At 34.9% G+C, this 4,822-nt stretch overlaps 1 non-coding gene across 1 annotated transcript; it reads left to right on the top strand.

The window, feature by feature from the left end:
- Positions 1-4,360: 4,360 nt before the first annotated feature.
- LOC122095341 lies at positions 4,361-4,466 on the top strand. Its single transcript, XR_006145103.1, has one exon. It is a non-coding gene; the product is annotated as a U6 spliceosomal RNA (small nuclear RNA).
- The last annotated feature ends 356 nt before the right edge of the window (positions 4,467-4,822 follow it).

Here is a 4,822-nt window from a genome sequence, read left to right as displayed (position 1 = left end):
TATTTCCCAGGCTGAGTTCAAACCCTGCCTCAACCATTAAAAAAAAGAAGAAGAAAGAAAAAAGATGAAAGAAAGAAAAAGAAATGAGATCTTGGCCACCAGTTCATTGCTAGTATAATTCCTGCTTTCTCACCATGGACTTTTTTTCCAGTTAAGTCCATGCTCTTATATCTAACTTGCTTTGGAACCAGAATTATTCTTCAATTGTACATTTTACAAATTTGCATGATTAGCAACCATGATTTAGAGATAGAAGTTGAAAGAGAGTGGCCTCATCGTTCATGTTCCTCTTAGTATTAATTATTTCTCTATGTCACTCCCATAGATCTACATAATGGCCTTGGCTTTATTGGTTCAATGTTGTCTTATTTGCAGAGTCTTCTATAGTATATTGAACCATTAGACTTAAACACAGAACTTTTCTTTCTCTTATTATTCCTATTGTTTCTTCTACTGTTAACTTGTGTACACTTGGGAAATAATTCACAACACACACACAAATAAACTTTTCTGAGAATCTTCTCCAAGTTAAATTTAATTTAAGAGCACTTACGGAATTTGAAGTTAATGTACTCATGGATAATGGTTTCTTTTATGTTTTTATAGTAAAAAATAATGTACAGAGGGCTTAGAGTTACATAAGTAAGGTAATGAGTACATTTCTTATTGTTACATCCTCTTTTGTTTTTCCTGTGTTATCCATTCCCTCCCCATCTGCCCAATTCCCCCTCCCCTCCACAAGTTGTAAAATTCGTTTTCTACATAGTGTCTTGTTCATATCATTGTTACAATAGGTCATCCTGAATCTTTGTTTCAGCATTTTGTTGTTTCCCTTCTCCTCCCCACACTAGAAAAATGTATATGCAAGATGCAGGGCACCAACATCATATCCAGTGAAAACAGGAGTTATATTATGCGGGAAGAACATGGAGGAGAAACGAAAAAATCACATAGTACATTTTAGATACATTAAAAATAATTTCAATAAAGAATAAAACAAGTTGTGTCCCTATCTTGGGTTTCATTTTTCTTAACATTATCTTATATGGCCATATGTACATGAATAATGTTTTTATAAGTCATTTAAATTTTATATTTTGTATTTACTAAGTTGTCTCTGAAAGGTGTGTTACCTCATGTCCAAAGATGTCTTTGTGCTAGTTCTATGAAGCCTGAAAACATTCATTTTACCTGAAGAGGGTGTCTTTCTTCAATTTTTTTAGCTCCCTTATCGAAGATTAGACGGCTATAAGTTTGTAGGTTCATTTCTGGGTTTTCAATTCTATTCCAGTAGTACTGAGGTCGGTTCTTGGAGATTCCTCAAAAGACTCCACATAGAGCTCCCCTAAGACCCAGCAATCCCACTTTTGGGCATTTACCCAAATGTTCACAAACAGGCCACATTAGAGGTACCAGCACGACTATGTTTATTGCAGCCTTATTTACCATAGCTAAGGTATGGAACCAACCCAGATGCCCCTCAATAGATGAATGGATCAAGAAAATGTGGTATATATACGCAATGGAATCCTATGCCTCCATCAGAAAGAATGACATTTCCCCATTTGTTAGGAACTGGAAAGACTTGGAAAAATTACATTAATTGAAGTAAGCCACGCCCAAAGAAACATAGGTCCCATGGTTTTCCTTATTTACAATAACTAGTATATGTCTGAGTCAAACAAAAAAGATCAGATAAGTTGATGTTAGGGAAATGAACCCTAAGATATGTATTCGAATGTTTTTTGTTCTTTCATGTGACTTTTTCTAACACATTTATAAGATGATTTCCTTGTTGCTTTTTATGTCCCTTCCCCACCGGATAACAATAACCCCCGATTTCACTGTATTTGATGTCGGTATAATTTCTGGAGGGGAATGGAAAAAAAAACAAATCATTTAAATAAGGATACAGGTGGACCCATTGCAACAATGAGATGTAGAAGTTGTTATTTCAAAAACGAACTTTACAACTTTGTTGTTGGGGGGAGGAGGATTGGTTGGAGGGGGGAGGTGAGGATGGGAAGGGGAAACCAAGGAGTAGGCTACATTGCTTGATAAAAAAATGTACTCATTCCAGATCTTAGCTATAAATAATGCTGCAATAAACTTAGTTGTGCTCGTAGCTTTAGTGTGGTCTAGTTTGTAAACATTTGGGTAAATGCCCAAAAGTGGGACTGCACATCCCCTCCAGCATCTGTTGTTATTAGAGTTCTTGATTATACCCATTCTAACTGGGGTGAGGTGATATCTCAATGTTGTTTTGATTTGCATTTCTTTTATGTCTAGGGATGGGAAGGGGAAACCAAGGAGTAGGCTACAATGCTTGATAAAAACTGTACTCATTATCTTGCACATGTAATTGTAACCACTCTGTTCAGTATTTTCACTGTAAAAAATATATATTCATTGTTAGAAAAAAAAGAATCCACGCTTGAAGAAACTGTCCCTGACTTTTTTCGAGTGTGTTCTTTATTCATATAAAAATTGTCTGAAAACTTCTTCTTGAAAGTATTTCAAAAGGAAACAATGTGCCATTTGAAGGCCAGCATAGAACAAAAGGAAATAAACATTGTTTTAAAAGTTTTCTTTTGCAAGGAAACAAAGACTTGGAGGTTTTAATTTGTCTTATGCATGGATATTTCACTATTGAGATGATTCTGTTGTTGCAGGAGTCACTTATTAATTCATTTAGTCTTGTCCTGAATTCTCCAGCGCAATTAGTATTCCAAGAAAGCAGGATTCAGTGAGTATGATCAGCAAAAGGAGTCTGTTCTCAAACCAGTGCTTTATGGATGGTCCCAAAGAAATATGTGCATTTTTTTCTTGTTTGTTTGTTTAGTTTGTCCTTGTTCTGGAGCTTGAACTCAGAGGCTGGACCATGTCCCTGAAGAAATGTCTTCCCTGGCCAACTTCCCCCAAAGCTAGGACTCTACTACTTGAGCCAAACTCCACTTCTGGCGTTTTTGGTGTTTGGTTACAGATAAGAATGTGACAGACTTTCCTGCCTAGGTTGGCTTTGAACTGAGATAGTAAGAAAGCCAAGTGACATCAACTGTATCAAGATTTCTGTTTTGAACCAAGAAATACTAGACAAAGTTTATTATAAACTAATATTTGACAATTTTTAAAAGAAAAGAATATGTCTAACAAAGAATCCATAACTTAAATAACTCCACAAATCTAGGTGCACTGAATTATTTTGGACGCATTTTTTCATCTGTTTGGGAAGATAACTATTGACTTCATAGATTCTTTTTGGGGAAACTTAGTCATATTTGCCTGTTGTCACTGGCTTTGTACACATGCATGCTGTACATACTTCTAAGGGCCCTAAATAAAGGAAGTCTTGAAATTCTCAACAATATTTAAATAAGATGCTCCAGCCTAGGGTTAAGATTTTAGGTATGGACATTTATCAACACTCCTGATTCAGACTCTACTTGATATAATTTTTCATCAATATTTTGTTTTTAGTTTTGCTCTTTGTAAATTCACATGCACCTATGAAAAATTGTGTGGCCATCCCAATAATATTCTCAAAGTACCTCTTAATCATGACTCACAAAAAGTTGTATTATATTACAACAAGGAAAAATGCTATAAATAAAGAAAACAATAATTAAATATTAATGACTACTAAAATAAAAAACAAAACAATTACCAGGGTTTTCAGTATTTGAAGTGTACATAGTAGAGTTTACTATTTTCTCATATTCCTGTACATTTAAAGCTGGATAAAGCTATAAGTAACCTTCAAATTTACTCACTAAGATTACTATTTATAGTTCATCTCATCATTTGTATGTGGATTATATCATTATTTGTTCATCACTAACATATAATGTAAAGGAGCCCTAAAGATTTAACAGAAACTGTGTACTTAAAATCTTAACTCTTCACTCTGCTTCTTTACACAGTCTTTACAACTTCTCACTAGTAAAGTTTCTATAAAATCTGAAATGTTCATATTTACTAGTACATGCTACCAGAAATATTATATACTTTATCAAAAATTTTTATGACCTGCCAAACAGTCTTAATTTTGCCATATATAAGCAAATCCCAAAATTAAACATATTTAAAACATTAAAACTTTTAACAAACCTTACATTTGCTGCAATGATCATTATGACAAGTGCCTTTTGTAGAATAATTGAATTCCTCCTCTTACAAATCTCATGAACAACAAATATCTGGAATTATTTTGTTTTTGATATGTCAATCTTGACTTTATTCTTAAATGTGTGCTTATGTAAGAAACACATGGTTCTAAAATTTCACAATTCTTTTGAACTTATTTTTGTTGAATTGTCTAGTTTAAGAAAATCAATTACTCTTTATATATAAAAAATGTTTTGTGCTCAATTTGGCTGCACATACACAAAAATTGGAACATACAGAGAAGATTAACATGGTCCCTGCACAAGGATGATACACAAATTAGTGAATCATTCCATATTTTTACAACAACAGATGCTGGAAGGGATATGGCCAGAAGGGAAGCCTACTGCATTCTTGGTGGGAGTGTAAACTTGTTCATCCACTTTGGAAAGCAGTTTGGAGGTTCCTCAAAAGCCTCCACATAGAGCTCCCTATTATACAGCAATCCCACTTTTGGGCATTCTCCCAAATGATCACAAACCAGTCCATACTAAAACTACCAACACAACAATGTTTATTGCTGTGTGGACCTTTCAGTAGTGGCCCGGGCGCCCGCAGGAGAGCCACCTCTGCCCCGGGCAGACGCCAGGCTGGGGCTGGACGTCGGCAGTCCATAGCTAAGATATGGAACCAACCCTGATGCTGCTCAGTAGAAGAA

This window comes from Dipodomys spectabilis, unplaced genomic scaffold (genome assembly GCF_019054845.1).
Source record: "Dipodomys spectabilis isolate Male_0828 unplaced genomic scaffold, ASM1905484v1 ptg000344l, whole genome shotgun sequence".
In the NCBI taxonomy this organism is placed as follows: domain Eukaryota; kingdom Metazoa; phylum Chordata; class Mammalia; order Rodentia; family Heteromyidae; genus Dipodomys; species Dipodomys spectabilis.
This window is presented reverse-complemented; position numbering and strand designations above follow the sequence as displayed.